We start from the raw sequence: 21,502 nt of genomic DNA, 5'->3' as shown, positions 1-21,502 counted from the left end.
GCCAATGACACCATAGCTACATTGGCTCCCAGAGGCAAATTAGAGACTGCTTCATGGAACACTACACAGGTGTGCGCCATGATAGCAGCTCAGAGAAAGCTACCTGAATGTAGGTCAACTTCACAAAATGAGAAACCTCTTCCAAGAGGGGGAGGTGTATTAATAGAGCAGTTACCTCACTGAGGTGGAGCCTCACATATGCAGATCACAGAGTATCACCCACAGATTAGGGGAACTGTACCTGACGTATCAAGGGGTTTAACCCATTCGATGCCTATGGGGATATAAGGGCCAATATCCTGTATCACACCCTAAGGCTTGCCATAGCTATTGATTAGCTCTCACCCAGGGATGCGTCATCTTTAGGTTCTACGGCCTGAGCCCAAGAGTTGAACTGTCTTTTCTCAACAGAGACCCCCTCGCCAAAGGGGTTCTTCAGCCTCTACCAATGAGAGCTCGCAACTCTTTCTAAGGATCTCTCCTTTTATATCGAAGGACCAGTGTTTAATTTGTAAATGAATAAGTGCTGGGGCACAAAGTTTTCTTTAGTGCTCACAGGGTGCCCAATACCAAGGCTGCATAGTCTTGAATGTAACTCTGCCTCTTTCATCCACCACTAGACACTTCCTTTCTCTTTATCACACTCTTGCAGGTTTTTCTCAGCCCTGTGTTCTTCCTTTGTCACTCCTTTCCGATTATTCTCGTCCTCCTTCTTCTCCTCTTTGATGCTTTTCTCACTCTTGTTCTGGCTAAGTATCTGATGAAAAATAAGTTCCATTCATCAAACAAGCATAGGCAAAATCAATACATCTCGCCATTGCCAGAGTTATTTGGTATGCCAATGTCTTTTAGCCATGTTGTTCAACAGCACTGCTGCTGTGCAGCATGGTTAAAAGTAAAAAAAAAAAAGCACTATGACACGGCCAGTGCTGACCTAGTCATAGCACTTTTGTTCTTATGGCAGGTGGGGGTGGGCAACAGTAACAATGAGAGGTAATGGGTAACACGAACAACAGGAGGGAGGGTGGGAGGCAGCGGGACAGCTGGAATAAAATAAACAATATGACGCGGCCAGTGCTGGCTGCATCACATCGCTGTTTTTCTTATGGCATGTGGGGAGGAGGGGAAGAAGCAACATGAAGAATAAATAAAAAAATTAAAAATACCTCCTCGATCAGTGGAAGGACAGCAAACAAGCTGAAAAGCAATCTGTACTTGCCCCATGCCCCAGCCGAAGAAGAGGGGACGTCGGCACATTCTGCCCAACTGGCAAGTAAGCAAATAAGAGTGACACAGAAGCCAAGAAATGGTAAGGAATGGGCAGGCTACAAGCCCCTTGTTGTATACATTACATCTCATAAGCGAAAGCCCATGCACAAGCAGTACATGCTCTGTCCCAGGCGAGACCTAAAAAGATTGCCGATGAGCCTGTTAAACATTGGACGGATTTGTTAGCATGAGCTGAAAGCCATTTTGTATTTCTGGCAGCCCTTTTAGTTAGCCATGTGCTGCCACATGCTCGCCATATGCTCTGTCCTTCCTCAGTGTTGACTGCTCTTGTAATCTGCCTAGAAACAAACTATATTCAGCATCTTCCACCTTCGCACATGCTCAGTTGAGCTTGTAGCTGTCCTTGCAACTGTTCCTAGTCTGTAAATGTCAGGATGTGTTCACCAGAATTAGCAACTGTTAGCTCCTCCCATTTTGTTGAGCAAGCAGATCTTGCATGTCCATATTAGTAATTTTGCATGCTTACATGAGCCAGGGCTGCCCCTTGGTCTTATGCTGACTATGTAACCCTAAGCATGTATAAGGCCCCAGTTTCTGTACTCCTTAGACTGCCTCATTCAGTTGCTAAGGCTTCTGTGTGACGTAGTCTCCCTCATTTGAGGTTAATAAAGATGTTCTTTTTATATTTGATATGATATATGATAAAGGAATTTATACAGCGCACGTACACCGGCGCTTTCAAGGACGAGCAGAGACAGGGCAGTGAGGAAGAAAAGTTAATTGTATGCTAGAGAGAATAGCCATGTTTTCAGAGCCCTCCTAAATAAAGGATAGGAGGGGGTGAGACGGAGATTAAGGGTGAGAGCATTCCAGAAACGTGGGGCTTGCGAGGTGAATCTCAATCCCCCAAATTTCTTATGCTTGTAGGAGCTAGTAAACAACAGGTTAGAACCTGAGGATCGGAGAGCACGGGACGGGGTATATCGGTGGAGGAGGGAGGCAATAAAGGCTGGGCCTTGATGAGAGATGGCCTGGTGAATCATACAGCCCACTTTAAAAAGGCTGCGCTGGACCACCGGGAGCCAATGAAGGCTCTTCAGGAGAGGCTTAACAGGGCTAGACTTATGTTGTCCGAAAATAAGTCTCGCTGCTTGGTTCTGAATGAGTTGAAGTTGATGGGATTGGTATACAGGGATACCAGTGTACAATGAATTTACGTAGTCAATCCGGGAAATCACTGATCCCTGCGTGATTTGGACTAGGGCGTCGTGGGTAAGGAATCTGCAAATTTTTCTGATGCGGCGAAGATGGAAAAAGCATGCCGACATCACTGATTTAATTTGGGGTCTCATAGAGAGATCCAGCTTCTGGGCAAATTTCTTCTTTGTTGGTTTAAAAGGACCAAGTATCAGTGAGACCCCTGAGAAGGTTTCTATTTTCTACAGGCCCCACCTGCAACCAGTAGTTCAAATACAGCACTGTGCAGTACCCGATAAGAAATATTAAATAGTGCAGGCTCCTAAATCCAATAGAATGTCCACAGACACCAAGACCCGCATGGCTTAAAAAGCAGTAGTATACAAGACAGTCAAAATGTCAACTCCTGCCCAGCGTTATGCTCTTGCCTGTTGCAGAAAAACTTGACCTATCCAGCAGAGTGCTGCCTCATCCTGAACCATTGGAGGTGTAGCACTTCACCAGGTTTGAGCCAACCCAAGCAGAGTTCATATGGAGGGACACATGCCCTACACAAATGAGGTGTACCCAGGGCTTTAAGTGGGCCAGGAGCCGCTGGTGCTAGTTCTAAAAAGCAGGTGCTGAGACGGGTCCCTATCAGGCTCTCCTTTTTTGCCCTCACCCTCAGGGTGAAAAAAAATCTTAACTGTGCAGCAGTACCACTGCTCGCTGCCTTTGATGTAACTTCGAAGAGATTCGTTACAGTTCTTCCACAGCCTCCTCATTTCCGAACTGAATCATTTTGAACATGCTCTACAACGAAGCCATAGTTGTTGCTTATTTATTTTATGCAACTAACAACCATTGGCATAGCCAATAGTACTGGTTTGTTGTAGGTGTAATGTTAATTGCATTATATATCTGGATGCAATGGGAAACAGCAAAATACCAGTCAGTATACTATGCACAGATTTTTAGTTTACTTATTTTTAAAGCCAAGCCTTTAATCTACCACGCCCCTTTGAGGGACCACTCGTTTTTTTATCCCACTTAAAGCCCTAGGTTTACCCCTTCTACTGCTGGAAGCATGTTACTCTTTGGAGTCCAATGTTGGCGGTGGAAGGACTAACCTCACCCAAAGAAAGACCAGGGTTTTAGGTTTATATTTCCATTTTGGGCTATGGGCAAGACGAAAGGATGGCTCAGTGAGCTTAACGCTCCTCGTAAAGCATGCAATATCTGCAGGTCAAAAGTTCGAATCCTGGCTAAGACTTCCATCATTCCGAGGTGAGTGAACAGAGTAACATTAAAAAGAATAAGAAACACCTATTGTTTACCGTACTTGCTACGCACAAAAGAACGGCTTGAAGCGCTATACAAAAAAAGGTTACAGTATTAAAATATCAGATGCCATGGGGGTCTTCTAGTACAGGGGGCCTGCTCTTCCCTAGAGGGTGGGCCCTCAGAGTCCACTTTTCGGGGGGCGGGCACAAATTGAAAACAACCTCTTAGCAGTGAAAATTCAAAGCAGGGCAGAAATGCCCTTTTAGAGGACGTTCATCCCTCCCAAAAGCAGATGGGTTACATTTTCGTGGTAATTAATTGTCGCCTAACCCACAGAGGCCTGAAAGTAAGAAGTGGCATATATCAAAAACTCTCGAAAATATACTCTGTCCACCCACTAAGCTGTCCAGTCATGTTGGTCATTTCACGAGAATGCTGTTTACATGTCCTTGGCTGTCAGTGCAAACCAGGGGCCTTATTTATGAAGGCCTTGCGCCGCCGGTGCGTCACTTTTTCCCATGTTAAAAGTGACGCACCGGCGGCGCAAGGCCTTCATAAATAAGGCCCCAGGTGCCTCCGTTCAGACTGCTTCATCTGTGTCTGTGTGAACCTTACCCTTGATAAGAGGCAATCCCCTCCCAGCGCCACCCCCGTTCACGGGAATTAGGGCCCCGGCCATGCACTTATACGTTACACCTGCCCTTTTCTCCTGTCCACCTTGGTTTTAAGACCACGCACAGGCTGTCTCACCCACCCACCAGGTGACCTAAGCCGATTTACCGACACGCTTTAAACAGCCTTCTCGTTCTCCAGGGGCGCACCTGGGACGAGGTTCTCAGGACGCCTTTACTGGCTTTCCCCAGAGCAGGTAGGGACACGCCTGATACAGGGCGTAAGGCAAGTCCCTGCGGCGCAGGGGGCCACCAACCCTTCGGGTGACCGTCATTCAGCCGCAGCCAAAGACTCAAGGGGTCGGTCCTTACCGTATTCTTATTTTAGTAACTCGCCATGCGCTATTCATTAGGAGACGTCGATTTACTCTCGGCAGCAAGCCATCAGCATCGCGAAGGCTGCTTGCATCTCCGCCGAGCCTCATGCTGGTCCATGTCGCCATCTGCTGGGCAGTCACTGCTGCAGCTGGTGAGCTGCAGTTTCGTCCGTCTGCATTCAATCATACAAATGCCGTGTATGCAGAGACGCGTAAAAACACCGCCAGAAACCTGAATAAAAATGCCCTTCTTAAGGGAGTGACACGTGACATTTATGCAGAAACGTAACCGTAGTTGTCAATATTTTTTTTTTACTGCCAAGGACTGGGCGCAAAGGCTCCTAGGTCCATACCTCTAAGTGGAATTATGAGGCACGCGAGGACCAAATTATAAGGCAAAATCGACTATTTCATGCAACAAGAAAGTGACACGTGACATGTATGCAGAAACGTAACCGTAGTTGTCAATTTAAAAAAAAAAAAAATTATTACTGCCAAGGACGGGGCGCAAAGGCTCCTAGGTCCATACCTCTAAGTGGAATTATGAGGCACGCGAGGACCAAATTATACGGCAAAATCGACTATTTCATACAACAAGAAAAGACAAATTATGTGGCGTAATAGAGCACGTTTGGTGTCAATATTGTATTTAGTAATGCTTAGGAACATGTTATTAGGTAAAGCCTAGGAGCTGTTGCCAGAGCTTTAAGTGGGATGAAAAAACTGGAGGGTCTCTTAAAGGGGCGTGGTCAATGCAATTAAGGGCGTGGGTTAAAAAACTGAACCTAAAAAATCTGTGCTTATCATAGTGTGCCGCCCGACTTGTATTTTGCTGTTTGTCATTGCATCTAGATATAACACAACAAGCAGGGCACGAGTCGGGGGTCCACGTGGGTGGACGGTGTACCCCCCACTTCTTTACCGGGTGGATGCCGTCCACCCTGCCAAGAAGTTGGGCCCCACTAAAAAAGATGCTGAATTCTTCCGGGTGTAATTTCCAAACACCAGGATACATTCAGCAGCGGTCATCAAGCCTCCATTTGTTGGAGTTTCCTGGCTGGCAGCAGTCAGGAGCCTCACACCTGATGCAAATGCAGCAGAGGGGAAACAAAGGCTCGCACCTTGTTAGCACTTCACACATACTTAGGAGAGTCAGCTTTTCACTTTGTTCAGGCTCTGTTTAGGAGATTTGCATGCACCGTTAGAACCAAAGAATCAAAGTAGGGGGAGAAGGAAGAAGTGATCCGTTCAGCTTCCTTAGTTTCAGTATCAAATAATCAAGAGGGAAGGATCCCTTGTCCCGCATAACCAGGGTATGCAGGTTACGTTCAGACTAGTCCCAATTAAAAAACCCTCATGCACGTGTAGAGTTGGTAACTAGAGCGGTATATCTTGATTCTCCACTGTTCTTGACACGTTTCTGCATAATCATAGGGTTTAGTGGTTATGCATCCTCCACCCGGAGGTTTTACCCTTGGTTAAAAACAGTAGTGACCAGTGATGTGAAGGTGTGAACTAAAAAGATAAAAATCTCGTACAGCCAGAATGGTATATTTAATTGTTCTGGATTTGAGATGTTGAAATCTAAATTGTGTGGTAGAGAGTGTCTAGGGCTCTTACACACTCCGTTTATTGAATATTGTAGGTCAACATGTTTCAGCCCTTCGCTGCCGGTTTGGTCAAGTGGGCTTTCATCAGGACTGAAGCGCAGGGTGTATAGAGACTTCGGGCGTGAGTGTTTTAAAAAATGGTGTTTTGTTGGTTACCTATTTGGGATGATTAGGGAGATGATATATTAATCCTTCTCCCAGTAAGTCGCTAGGTACCTTGCGTATTAAGCTATTGTGCCACATCAGGGTTCCAGTGAGTCAAGGAGGCCTACTGCAGTCTCGCTCGTCACCACTTGTGCTGACTCTGCCACTCTGTTATGAGAAGAGACAGCAGCTCGCGCAGGCCTTGCAACATTCAAACAACAGAAGCAGTGATACCCAGGGCTTTTAGTGGGATGGAAAAACTGGGGGTTCTCTCAAAGGGGCGTGGCCGATGCAGTTAAGGGCGTGGCTTAAAACATGTAAGCTACAAATCTGTGCTTAGCATAGTGTGCCGCCTGGCTGGCATTTTGCTGCTTCTGTCATTGAATCCAAATATATATAATAAAATAGGTAAGATTACCTACAACAAGCTAGATGAGTCTCTTTGAAGTTATCTCAAAGGCAGTGAAGGGTGGTACTGCTGCAGAGTTAAGATTTATTTTTCACCCCGAGGGTGTGGGCAAAATGGAGACCCATTTCAGCACCTGCTTTTTAGAACTGCCGGCATGACCTGGCCCACTTAAAGCCCTGGTGATACGTGTTCACGCTTCATTGTGTGCACAAGCGTCTCTTCTACAGGCTTGTGCAGGCTGCCATGGTGAGCAGAGAAACAAAGGAGAACGGCCGCTGTGTGCGCTGCGAACTGAGGAAGACAGGTCTCCTCTAGGCACTCGTACAGGCTGTGCCAGTGTGCAGGAAAGCAAAGGAGAACCTGCCGCAGGGTGCAAGGCGGGCTTAGGAGACCGCTGGGATCATTTTTGAGACAGGGTATTGCCAGGGGCGGCTGGTGACATTTGAAAGTGGTGGGCGTAAACTAATTTGCATATTGCACCGCAGCGAGCCCGAACCACCTTGCATCCATCCATACATCATTCATGCATCCACCCATCGATCCTGCATCCATCATTCATTCATTCACCCATCCATCCATCCACCCATCCATCCTGCATCCATCCTGCACCCATCATGCATTCATGCATCCATCCATCCATCCATCCACCCATCCATCCACCCATCCATCATCCATCCTGCATCCATTCATCCATCCATCCTGCATCCATCATTCATTCATGCATCCACCCATCCATCCACCCACCCATCCATCCTACATCCATCATTCAGTTTTAAATCTGTAATAGGCACAGTCCTATGTACACCTCTCCCTACTGCCTTCGGCTGTAGCTATAGCTGATGCACCTCAACAACACACCTCGTCAGCTGCCCCAAAAATGAAGTGACAGAGTCAGCTGACTCGTGGACACCACCACAGACAGACACTGAACAAGGCTCACGGCAGTCAATGTGAGCTGGCAGCTATGGCACTGTAGTCAATTAAAACGAGTCTCTTCAACACTAATAAAAAATATGATTATCCCAAAAGCGCTACTTGCCCAGCCCTGCAAACAGCAGCACAGATATGGCGCCTACATTTAAAAGTAAGAGTCAATACAGCTGACTCGTGGACAAGTAGCTGAACACTAGACAGCTGAAGCCCATAGGCCACTCACAGCAAGCAGCATTATTTAACATTACTCCTCGACTCACAGACACCCAAAAATAATCAAACCCTGGCCCGCCGCCTCGCCCTTACCTCGGCCGCACAGAACACACCACAGCAGGGCTGTCACAGAGAGCTATCCAGGGCTGCTCTGCTGCAAGACGCCGCTGGCAGGCACCTGCCACGTACTGTGTGTGAACTTCTGCTAGAGGGCCCTGGCAGGCAGGTGATCATGATCGCACGGCAACTGCTAATTTAAAACCAATACTATTGCAAAACAAATAGCAGAGAGAATATACAGTCTTCAGGGCTCACTGGGACACATACTTACTTTGCGAGGCTCACTGCAGCAATTTGGTAAAGGGCCGCCTCGTAGCGCCAGGATTGGCTGGGGGGGCACCATGACTCCTCGCACAATCGCCCTGTGTAACCCCGGGGGCTGCGGCCCGCCCCCTGGTCTTCTCTCTAAGGGGGAATTCACAGGAAAACGATCTGCGCATGCGCGGGCATGCTTATACCCAAAAATACACTTGCGCAGCAGGCCCATCCTCCTCCCTTCTCCCCCCCCCCCCTGCGCACTCTGGGCAAGTCAGGTGTCTCCCGGTTTTCCGTCCGGCAGATAGCGCGTTTTTTTAAAATATTTGTATTGGGCTTTTAGTGACGACGCAGTAGGTCCATGGGGCTTAGTGGACCCCCTACGCCCCAATGGACGCACCGCGCCTGGGTATTGCTGTAGGAACAGCTGTCTCGATAAGGAAAGGATGCAAAACAATATACAAAGGAAACTGATCTATTCTGGGAAGTTTAAACCGGGAGAGCTAGTGGGCAATTGTGCTAAAGGCACTTCTGGACATGCTCTCTGGGTGGAGATGATGAGGGAGTATTTTGAGGGATCAGAAACAGCAAAGAGGGAGTAACATCAGTGTGCTGCGAACAAGGAAGAAGGACCAAGGAATCGAAACAATGGAAAAAGTCCATCATCATAGAAAGAGGAGCCTGTGCCAAATATTCTTCTTCTGCAGATTCTGAATATGGAGAACCAGTAAGGATGATCCAGTGACAACAGTGACTATTTTTATTGTGTTACTTATTTTGTTTAGAAAGACAAGCATGCACATGTACTTATTTGTGGCACTGTATACATATTTGAATCTTAATTTTTTACCCCCAACATGGCAATGCAAACAGTAGCTGCTACTCCTAAGTTCTTGCATGATCCAGGGTCTCCTGGATTGGCTTGGGAGGATTGGAAGGAGTCATTCAAGATGTATTTAGAGGTTATAGGAGGGAATGTTTTTGTGGCAAAAAGAAAGTTAGCTATGTTGAAACACACTCTTGGGGTTGAGGGCAGGAACTTTACCTATACTGCATTGGGATTGTTAGAAATGGGATTTCTGGTTGGCTAGGGAAAGCGTCTAAGCCAGGCAGAAACCACCACTCTAGTCAGGGCAAGGGATTTACACACTGAAGCTACCCCCTGCTCACCCCATTGTAGCTTGGCACGAGCATCCAGCTTATCCCAGAGGCAATGTGTAAAGCATTTGAACACACACGCACAGCGGCAACACACTAGGCACGCCACAAAAAAAACTCCACACAAGGTTATTTAAAAAATAGCCTTTGTATGCTCATAAAACACATTAGAATGTAATCACATACATACACTATGCCACCTGGCACGTAGTATGACTTTACAGGGGATTATATACACTACAGTGCCAATCGGGCACTGTCACAACAACACATACCTCACAAGTAGTATAAAAAAGAGTAACTACTGGTAAGGATACCCTTAGTTTCAAACGTTAGGTAGGAACACCGTAGCATTACCCAGTGTAGCATGTTATGCAAAACATAATCACATTAGGTCCATCTTTGGCCTGTACCTCATCAGCAGTGCACTACAGTAGGGAAATATCATGCCCACAGACATCCTGGAGCACCCCCAAGGCGTAGTGCTGATAATCCGTAGGAGGCCAAATCACCTCCCTCTCAGTATCACGGTCCCCAAGTCAGTGCTTTCTCAAGCAGGGTCCCTGTCCTGGGCTTGCCCAGCAATGCCCTATTGTAGAAAAATTGCCCCCGATATCACTCAAATGCACAGCTGCCTGCAGCTTTGGGGTGCAGCTGTGCATCAACACAAAAGTGATTCAGGGCAATCTCGTACGTCGAGGGGGGAGGGGAGCCGACACCTTGCTCCCTATCCTCTGCCCTGGCTCAAAATGAATGATACTCCCGCCCTCTCGGCGACCGGAACTTACTGCAAGGAAGCTCAGCCCACTCACCATTCCCTGGGGGCTGAGAGGTTCTTCTCCTCACAGCTGTTGGCTGTAAGATCCGGGAGGCAGGAGGATTCCTACCTCTCATCAGCTCCGTTCTCCCTCAAGTGACTTCCTCTCCGTCTGCAAGACCGTCACTCCAGTGCAACCGCCATGGCTGGGGCCCTTCTTGGACCTCCGTCTGCCTCTCTTGAGGTCCTGCAGATCCCAGTGTCCTCTGGGGGAGACCTCAAACTCCGGCCACACACAGGGCTCTCTCCTCAGGTACCTCAGGGATGGACAGACATGGAGCAAAGTCTCCGCCTCATCCCTTTTTGGGATTATTCTTGGAAACACTATCCCATTTCGCTCTGCCCACCAAGGACTCAGGCAGCATGCAAGTTTCTCTTCACTTCATGGTAGCCACACCCACAACCAGGCAACAGCCGCCTGGCTTCCCTTCACCCATGCCTGGCTTCCTGTTTCGGCTAGGTTGCCGGGAAATGCCCAAAGCTTCTGCGGTGCCACAGCACTTTTAGAATCCATGGGAGCCTCTGGGGAAAATTGGTTTCAAGGCACAGTGCTCCCCACACAGGTGGCAGAGAGTAGAGCAATGCCAACGCTCCTCCCCTCGGGGAAGTGAAACTTGCCCCTGATTTCAGCAATAAAGGGCCCACCATGGACTTGGGGGGGGAAACCAAAGATAAAGCACTCGCCTGGCGCTAAGTCTCCTAGCACTGCAAGGCTAGATCCCAGGCCCTGAGAGATCGCTAGGGCAGAGGGCAGGGCCCAGGCAGGCCAGCAAGCAGGGTCCCCTAGCAGAGGGGCGGTCCTCTCAGCCACCCAGCAGGCAGCAGGTGGTCCCCAGCAGTGGTGCCTCCTGTTACCCAGCAGTCCTCTGGCAGTATGTCATTTCCAAGCAGGTACAACCTTACATTGGGTCACAGCCCCAATATTTATACCTCATAGAGTCTTTGTTCTGCCCTGGCACAGGGCCTTGGACCTAGTCCAAACCAGTTCTGGGGGCACTTATCAAGTGCACAACATTCCCCATTGTCAGTGTAGGCCCTGGCCCCAGACACATCACAGGGGGCAGAGCCAGCATTGTGGAAGGCAGGCACAGTCCTATTCAGGTTCAGGTGTTACTCTTTCCACAACTCCAAATGCAGACCAGGCCTATTCAGACTAGCGCAGACTCACCCAGGCCCTCTGAATCCAGTGCACCTCCCCAGCCCCTTTCATCCAGACCCAGACATGCAATACACAACAGGCAGGCACAAAGACACATAGCATACAGAAATGCCCACTTCTAAAAGTGGCATTTCTAAAATAGTGATAATAAAGCTGTGTACACCATTATACAACATTTATTGCCACTATTCCAACCATATCAAACTTGAGCACGCTATTCCTCTCATATCAGGAATTACCACTGTAACATATATCAGGGAATCCCCAATGCATTCCAATGAAAGGGCAGCCTCACAGTAGTGAGACACCAAAATGGCTGTTTGTCACTACCAGGAATGCCACACAGTTAAGGCACATGTCCTACCTTTTACCTACAGCACACCCTGCCCGTAGGGCTAGCTACGGCCTACCTTAGGGGTGACTGATATGTAGTAAAAGGGGAGTCACAGACATGGCACCCACTTTATGTGTCATGTCACAGCGGGAGTAAACTGCGTGTGCAGGCCCTGCAATGGCAGAGGCCTGAGACAGGTTTAAAAGGCTTCTTTGGTGGGTGGCGCAAGCAGCCATGCAAGCTCACTCGTAGCATTTAATTTATTGGCCCCAGGCATATGACATATTACTTTACAGGGGACTGATAGATAAATTAAATACGCCAAACAGGTGTAGACCAATCTTACCATGTTTACCATAGAAAGCACATGCACCTTACACTGGACAGCAGTTATAAAGTGCCCAGAGTCCTAAAACCACCAACACCAGGTCAGGAAAAAATACTAGGAGGTATGCAACAAGTTCAGGGATGATCCCGCAAAAAGGGACAAGTCTAACAGGGATACAATTAGATGGGTGATGAGTCAGATGTTGAGGAAGGTCCTGAAGATGAATATGTGATTGCTATGAGAACACTGGAAGAAAATTATGGCAAAAAGTTGAGCATGGTGGAAGAATGCCACACGTTTTTATCACAAGCTGAGCAACCTGGTGAAATGATAGAGCAATATGTGGCTGTGTTAAGGATGCTATCTGTTTCTTGTAAGTTTAAGGTCTTTCAAGAAGAAATCATTATGGACCAAATGTTAAATAGGACAAGTAATCTTAAAATTCAAGAGAAACTATTGCATATGAAATACCAGTTATTGGAAAAAACCATAACCATTGTGCGCCACATTGAAAATACATCCCGTTACTTAGAATAATTAAATGAGAATCATGACAAGAAGAAGTATGATGAAGGTAATGTGAATGCAGTGCAGAAAGGTGGGTTTAGACGGGACAAGCAAAAAAGGAGGAAAAACAAACAAAGAACCCCAAAGGAAAGTGTTAAGAGAGCAATGTTACAGGTGTGAAAGCAAACATAATTTAGCTGAGTCTAGTGCATGTCCTGCTATTAATGCTCAATGTTATAGGTGCAAGAAGGTGGGCCTTTTTTTAACTGTATGCAAATTGGGAAGCAAGGACATGAACAAAAGCAATGTGAATTTAATAAGAGAACATCTTGAGGAATGTGATGCTGACGACTGACACAGTGAGGACATAGATATATTGATAGTATGTGGATTTGAATGATGTGAATACATAAAGGAAGATGTGTACTGAACCCCCAAGTGTATGATCGGAGTAAATGGCATGGAGGTATCCATGTGGGCAGACTCATGTTCTCTTTATACATTGTATTGACAAATCAATTTGGACGAGCATTAACAGGTAAAGTGAGTTGACTTCTAGTGATGTGGAACCACAAGTTTATTGTGGGGGTCAAGCTACCCGTGCTAGGCCATTTTATGGCAGATTTAGTGTAAAAAGGACAAAGGGCATGTGGAAAGGTTTGTGTTGTCGAAAGGGGGAAAACTTTGTTGGGCTGGAGAGAACAGCAAGCGTTAGGAATTGTGTTGAACCCCAACCATCCTGGTCAGGTATTGCTGAAATTGCAATCAGAGGTGGAAATGTGTAAGAATGAATATCCAAAACGGTTTCCCCAGAAAGTGGGGTGTTTGAAAAAAATTGAACATCACTTCAATTGAAGGAAGGGGTGGTACTGAGGGTGCATACGGTGAGGAATATGTATTTGGCCTTGCGAGAACAGTTATCTGAGGAACTGAATCGATTATGCACAAAAGGGATTATTGAGCTAATAGAGGCATCTGCGTGGCTGAATCCGGTAATGTTAGTGAAAAAGGCGAATGGAAAGATTCATATGTGTGTTGAACTTCGTGACTTAAATGAGAATATCTGGGTGGATAGGCATCCTTTTCCCAAGATCAGTGAGATGCTGATGAATGTGAGGTGTGCAATGTATTTTATCACACTAGATCTTTCCAGAGCTTATCATAAGGTGCTACTACATCTGGGATCCAAGCATCTAACATCATTCATCACACCTGAAGGAGCATCTTTGTTTAGATGCATGCCCTTCAGGGTATCTTCTGCATCCACTGTGTTTCGGAAGGTCATGCAGAAGGTGTTGCAGAGACTATCCATGATGTTGGTGTTTCAAGATGATATTTTGGTGTGGGTCAAGAAAATAGAACATGATGATGTAGTGTTGCGTAAAGTGCCAGACAGGTTGGAAGAGACTGGATTGGCAGTGGAGTTGAATAAATGTAAGTTCCAAAAGAAAGACGTGGAGTATTTAGAACACACTTCATCTAATAAAGGGATCAAACCTAAGTTGAAGTTAGTTGAAGCAATTGAAAATGCTCCATCGCCCAAAGATAAAGAACAGTTGAGGTCCCTTCTGGGTCTTGCAGAGTATTACTCTAAATTTGTTTAGCATTTTCTGATAAGGCACATGTATTGCACATGTTAATGAAGAAGGGAACAAGGTAGGAGTGGTCAGAGTTGTGCCAACGAGAGTTTGACACTATACATATGGCATTAGTGAAGGAAGAGGTATTAGTGTCTTTTAATCCTGCAAGAGGGTCTATTGCTGTAATGGATGCTAGTTGCTATGGTTTGGGTGCTGTTTATATTTAGGAACAGGAGGGGAAAAGGAGTTATTGCATTCACATTGCAAACATTGAAGGGTGCAGAAGGCTCATATCCAGTCAATAAAAAGGAGGCTTTATCGTGTGGGTGGAGAGTGCAGTACTACAGAATGTTTGTATGGGGAACTCATTTTGAACTGTGAACAGATAATCACCCACTAATTGACTTGTTTACCACACAGGGTGCTGGAAAAGCCATGCCTTGTATAGCAAAGCGGTTATACAGGCTGCAGTAATATACATTTAGTGTCAAATATATGCCAGGTCACAAAACTTTGTATACAGACTCCGTGTCTCGTTTGCCCTTAGGATGGTGATGTTTGTTGCAATGAGGATGATTGGGTTGTGGCGGAGATTGGCCTAACATGCACAGGAGCTATATGGAAAGATGAGGCATACCTAAGGTTACTGATTGACAAGCTACCCAATAGGAAAAGATTGACCTAAGAGGAGAAGGAAGGCTAACGGCCCCATGAATCAAGGTATTTAGGAATCGCAAACGGTGCGATTCGGTAAAATCGGCTGTTTGCGTTTCCTAAATATATTTTTAGTATGCATCAATCATTTTTGGAAAAATCGCTATTTTTAGCGATTTCCAAAAATGCGATTGCTTCTAAGGAATCGCAAATTTGCAATTCCTTAAAAGCAATGCATGATTGTTTTTAAAATTGCGAATTCGCAATTAGGGGGGGCAAATTACCACGAGGTTGAACCACGTGGTAATTTGCGAAAAAGAATTAAAATGCTCAAATTTGCATTTTAAACAATGTCATGTTACAGACACACATGTCCTTAGGACATGTGTGTGTGAAACATCCACTTTAAAATACATTTCAGGGGTGCAGGGGGGGGGCCTTTGGACCCCCCCTGCACCCATGGAATGCATTAACATTTTGAAAATTCTAATTTGCGATTTCGCAATTCCCATTGAACTATTTTGGCCCATTGGAATCAATGGGAAATGCGAAATCGCAAATTAGAATTCGCATAATATTTGCGATTCGGTAAAAATTGCGATTTTTACCGAATCGCAAATATTATGCGAATAAATTGTTGCATCCCTTTTTGCGATTCCTTATTTGCGGTTCCCTAATTTTCGCAAATAAGGAATCGCAAAACCTGACATTGATGCATGTGGGGGCATGTGAGTACTTACCTGTGTGGGAGGAGTTGTCTGTAGTAGAAGGTATAACCAGGAGCTGTGAAAGATTAGTTGCACCTGTTACACTGATTAACCGACTTTAAGAGTGATTACATCAAGGACAATGGGGCATTTCTGCAATTAAAATAAAGGTCTGAAATGATGTCTGGTACCCAGGCATGGATAAGCAGATCGAGAGGTATGTTCAGAGTTGTGAACCATCTGTATGCAGTGACAAAACACACAAAGTGTCAGAAACGCCTATTACTCTGGTGAAGTTTCCAAAGAGAACCTGAGAAATGGCTGCAATTTACCATTTGTGGACCTTTTGAATGCTTGGGCCCCGACAGTAGGTTTGCTTTAGTCTTAGTAGACTATTACTCAAATAGCCTTAGATAGCATTTGTCAGGGACATCAAATGTCACAATATTGTGGCATTTTGTGAATAAATCTTCCGGATGACCGGAAGAAGGGTGTCAGACAATGGACAATGCCAGTGAAAAATTTGAATAATTTCTCAAGTATGAGGGAATTAGACATCACAAAACCATGGTATATAATCGCTATGAAAACGGTTTAGTTAAAGGTTCAACCGAGTTTTGGGTAAATGCATTCATTTAGCTTTGGGAAAGGGTTTGAGTTGAAGGTAAAAAAATAAGAAATATGTTATGGAGTTACAGAGCATCTCCTCATTTAGTGACAAAGAGGGCTCACTTTTTCTTGTTGAACGGAAGAGCGGTGTGTACTGTGATTGTTCCCGCGTGGATGAACAGAATGAACACTGGAAGTTTGGACAAGCAAGCTTTGAAACGAAGAGTTAAACAATATCAGGATAAAGACACCTACAAACATAGCAAAGGTTTGAAATGAAATGAGTTTAAGGAGGGAGATTGGGTTAGAGTGCGAGTTGGAGCAGGTGTCAGGAAGAGTGGCTCAAAACGGTCCAGTCTCCAGAAGGTGTTGGAAGCGTGTGGCAATGCGGTTTAAGGTGGCAATTGGTAAAACATGCAGAAAGTCACCAAATTCCCTGAAATTGAAACTGAAATGTGGAAAAAGAGCAAAGAATCATTACAAGGTGGAAAAAATAACAATAAGGGTGAGATTAAAGATAAAGAAAGACGAAGTGTCCGTACTAAAGTAGCAAAAGAAATAGGATGATTATGAAAGTAAATCGATTTAGTGATGTCATGATGTAGGATGTATAGTATACAGGTTTTATTTACCTTGACAGTCAATAGCAGATCCTGTGACATGTAAAGATAATGTATCTATGCAAATTAGTCAGAGAGGTCTACATATGTTCTGATGTAGCTTAGTTAAAAAAAATGTTTTTAAGGGAAATGTTGTATAAGGTAATGCCTAGGAATTGTTGCTATTCTAATGTTTGTCTTGGCATTCTAACGCGGTTGTCATGGCACTGTGAGTTTCCAGGTGGCACAGTTGATGTTGGTCTGCCTGGGGTCGGTTGTGTACCTTTGTTTTAAGAAATAAACTTCTCAAAACACCATTCATGTGGGTCTCAAAAAGTATTATTTAATTTTTGTACTCATGTTAACACTGTATGAACAAAGGTTTCACCTGATAAGTATTAATCGAACACCCAAACACATCAATACGCAACTGAAAGCTGACCAACCAAACTTTGTTTGGGCCTTCAACTGCGTGGTATCACGTGTCGCTTTATATATAGTAACTTTTGATCCGTTTGAGCTGGAAACAAAGTATTATTTATTTTTGTTCAAATCTTCACATATTCACCAAATGATGGATTATTGACTATTGTGGAACATCAATAATTGCGTGAAAAATGCCAATGCGCAGAATCGTATAATTCCACTGGCTTGTGTATACCGAAGAAATGAAATGCAAGTCACAGCATGTTATTGTTAGTGTTTAGTTCTGGTGATTGGGAAACCAAGCCTAGGGCCAGAAAACTCAGGCCTGGATTTAAACCTTCATGCAGCTTTAGGCACTCTACTGCATAAACTATCCTTGTGGCTTTTGGATAGTTCAGTGAGTAAAAAACAAACTAAAAAACCTACCAAAACTGATGTTTACTTCTACATTGCTGACTCCGTGCTTAATTTGAGCGAGTAGTTTCCAGTGCTCGGTATCGCCGCTTAACTGTCAACACCAGTTCTTATGACAGCCTACCACGTGGTGGCGCTGTCTGTCCAATTTTAGATGAGCATAAGCATAGTAGTTTTTAAATTCTAAGGGCCTCATTTATGAGCCCTTGCGTCACTTTTACGCCGCCGGTGCGTCACTTTTTGTGACGCACCAGTGGCGTAAAAAATGCGCCTTGTTGCGTCATATTTACAAAGTGACGCATCTAGGTAGATGCGTCAATTTTTTAAACCCCTGCGACACATTATATCTGCGCCAGGTATGATGTATGCAAGGGGGGCGTATTGACGCAAGGAAGGGTCGTAGAAGTGACACAGTGAAATCTATGAGATTTCACTGCATCACTTTTAGGACACCGTTGCGTCAAAATCCTGCGCCTGCCTCACAGCAGGCGTAATACTGACGCTGGCCCTTTCACATGGGGCTTGCCCCATGTGAAAGGACGCATTGCTGGAGTTGCGTCACTTTTGTGACACACTCAGCAATGCGTCACTTTTGCGCTTACAGATCTGTAACTCCTTGCGACATGATGCGTCATACATTAAATATGACGCATCAGGAATGTCGCAAGGAGTGCGCACTGAGAAGTGACGCATTGCTGCTCTCACGCAGCAATGCGTCATTTCTCATAAATGAGGCCCTAAATACTTTTTTTTTTTTAAATTGTTATACCGGCCACCCAATCCATTCTTCTAGCTTTGGGGGGCTGGAGTAGTTTGAATTGTCACAATTGGAACTGTGTGATGGTTAGTGGTTGTGTTGGTACTGTCATTGGCAGAGATGGCCGGGCAATGGGTGTTGCAAACTGCAGTGATCTCCTGACGAGGTTCCTGGCACTTAGGGCCATATTTATGACCTGGTTTGCGTCGCATTTGCACCACTCAACTTGGTACATTCATGACACAAACCTTAAGTGAGATTTTTGAAGCCGCGCAAGGCCACTTTGCGTGACCCTGACCGGCTCCATATATCTGGAGTAAAGCAACACAGCCCAAATTGCTGCGCTGCCTTACTCTGCCCTGTGAAGGTGTTCCATGGATGCAGCGTGGGTGTTTCCATGCAACTCTCATGGATGGCGGATTCCCTGATTTGCCTGAAATGGTAAACCTGAGATGCACTAAAAAGGTTTTTCTTCCCAGGGGAGGGGTAACAAGGAGAAATATCTTTATTACTCCTCCTTACTTCCTCTTCCTGTGTGTGCTGCATTCTGTAGCACACAGAGAAAGATGAATATGCCTCTCATGACTGTTTTTGTGCATGCAGCATAGGCACCATAGCACCATGGTGCAAGAGTGCCTGCACTGGCGCTAGGATGTCAAAAGGGTGCCAGAGCAGGGGAAGAGGCAGGAATGCACCGTATTGACTTAAATATGGCGCATTCCTGCCCTTACCCTGTTGCGCGGTGTAGTGCAGAAAGGTAACTTGCTGCGCTGCACTACGTGACAACTTTGTAAATCTACCTCTTATTTGTTTTTCACAAATTAAGAACTTTAGCTAATCCTGACATACTCACCCTGTTCGCTGTCTACAGGCATATTAACCCCATTAATGAACACATGATACCCCAAGTCACACCACAGCTTTATGGAGTGAAGAGGAAGTTGTCGTAAAGAGAGGTGGCTGAACATGTGGCATCTTTGACAACTTCTGGCCTTTAAGTGAACAGCGCGTTGCACTGTATATTATGTTTTGCAAGCAGCCTGCGTAAATAGCCATGTTATCCAAGATGGAATCTTTGGGGGATGGGTTGGTGTCATGGTGTCTGAGGCACATGTCTTTGGCATCTCTCTCTCTCTCTTCACAGGGGTGAAGGAGGGATGTGACTTTACTCTCGGAAACTGAAAAGCACACGTTGCATACGTGTTCTTGGAGTGTGATTCTGAAACTTGACAGTGGTATTTAAGTTTGTAATATAGCTCAATGGACTAATACATTCATTGCAGACATTTGTGAATTGCCTGAAGGCTGCAGCCTTTTATCCTTCCGAGGTGGATAAAGTGAGTACCACAGAATTCAAGTAATAGCTAAAACCTGTTAACAACAATTAGGAGATAAATTGTGCTATGTGCTGCATGTCTACTTAATATTTTGCTAATATTTTACTATTAAATGGCCATGGATGGGACAATTTGGTAGTCTTACTCAAATGCTACACTATTTGGAAAAAAACTCAGATTGATTTACTTTGTTTAACACTTGCTGCTGACACCTGCTGTGATGGACAGGTCACAAGGTTGGAGCACAGTAAGGACAATTCAGCCCTTCATTTTTCTGAGTTTGATAAATTCATGTCTTTTATGAAAATAATCCTATAAATTGCATCACAGTTTCACACCCAATCAATCAATCAGGGTCTTATGGAGCACGCTACTCACCTGTGAGGGTCTTAAGGTGCGGGGGGGGATGGGGGGGAGGGAGGGGGTATGCAGCTCCAGATCAGTCGTAGAGCAAGGTTTTTAGGAACTTCCTGAAGGTGTGCAGAGAGGGGGAGCATTTGAAGTTGATTGGGAGCTCATTCCAGGCTTTTGCTGCAACGTAGGAGAAGTCTCTTCCGCCTGCTCTGGTTCTGCGGATGCGTGGGGTCTCTGTCAGGGTGAGGTCGGCAGAGCGGAGGTTCCTTTTGGGTACGTGGAAGGATACTCTCTCGTTGAGGTATTTGGGTCCGATGTTCTGGAGTGATTTGTAGGCGTGGGTGAGTAAATTGAAGGTTACTCTCTTCTCAACGGGGAGACAGTGTCGGTCTCATAGGTGCTGGGTCATGTGCTTGTGACGTGGAGTTCCGAGGACGAGTCTGGCTGGGGATTCTGGACGGTTTGGAGCTTGTGTAGCAGGGTTCTGCCGATTCCGGCGTAGAGGGCGTTGCTGTAGTCCAGTCTGCTGGTTATGAGTGCGTGGGTGATGGTCTTTCTGTATTCAGGGGGGGGGGGGTTCACCTGAAGGTCTTGCCGAGGATGCGGTAGAAGTTGAAGCAGGTGTAGGCGAAGGCATTGATCTGGCAGGTCATGGTGAGGGAGGAGTCTAGGATCATGCTGTGGTTTTGGGCATGGTCCGTTGGAGTGGGTGGGTTTCCGAGGGCAGAAGGTGACCATGTGTTGTCCCAGGCATTGTAGAACCTTTCGCTCCCAACTTGTTTAGGTTGGTTAATGAGTGACATTTGTGCATTCATTCATACCACCTCCTTTGAGTACATAATAACAGGATTAATTTGGGTGCTTCCTATAAGACTGCAGGCTTTGTGGTAGCCTTAGCAAGAGAGGTATGGAGAATAATGCTTTAGGAGTTAAGTTTAACTCTTGCCATTGGGTAATGTGTTTATTCTGCTGTTCTCATTGGCTGTGCAGGTGAAAGAGGGTGTGTCCTTGCAGTGGCCTGTCTTCCTCATTAGCTGATGTAATCTCCTGCAGTGCAGAACACACTTCCTAACTAAAAGAGGTGTCTGTGGGTTTTTCTTAATTAACTAAATATTTCTATTGAGTGTCCTGTTTTATTGTAGACAAGAGGCATTCAATTTACTACAGATGTCGTAAATATGGGTTGTCATGTTTAAATCATTTATTGTATGTTTTGAAAGCTTGTAACAATTGCTTTGTCCTAAGTGTAGGGGGCAAAAAATAATATTCTGGCCATATTTCACAACACAAACTGTAGTAACAAGTAAGTATTGGAAAACATGTTAAATCTGCTGAAAAGCAAGAATTAGTCAAATTGTCTACATCACAGGGACCAATATATGTGTTTCATGTAATGGTCATCTCATCAGTGTGCGTTGCTCTTAAGGGAATTATAAACACAGACTGATGTTGACACATCA

The sequence above is a fragment of the Lissotriton vulgaris genome, chromosome 9 (assembly GCF_964263255.1).
Source record: "Lissotriton vulgaris chromosome 9, aLisVul1.2, whole genome shotgun sequence".
Classification (NCBI taxonomy): Eukaryota; Metazoa; Chordata; class Amphibia; order Caudata; family Salamandridae; genus Lissotriton; species Lissotriton vulgaris.
The sequence above is the reverse complement of the archived record's forward strand: the minus strand, read 5'-3'. Positions refer to the sequence as shown.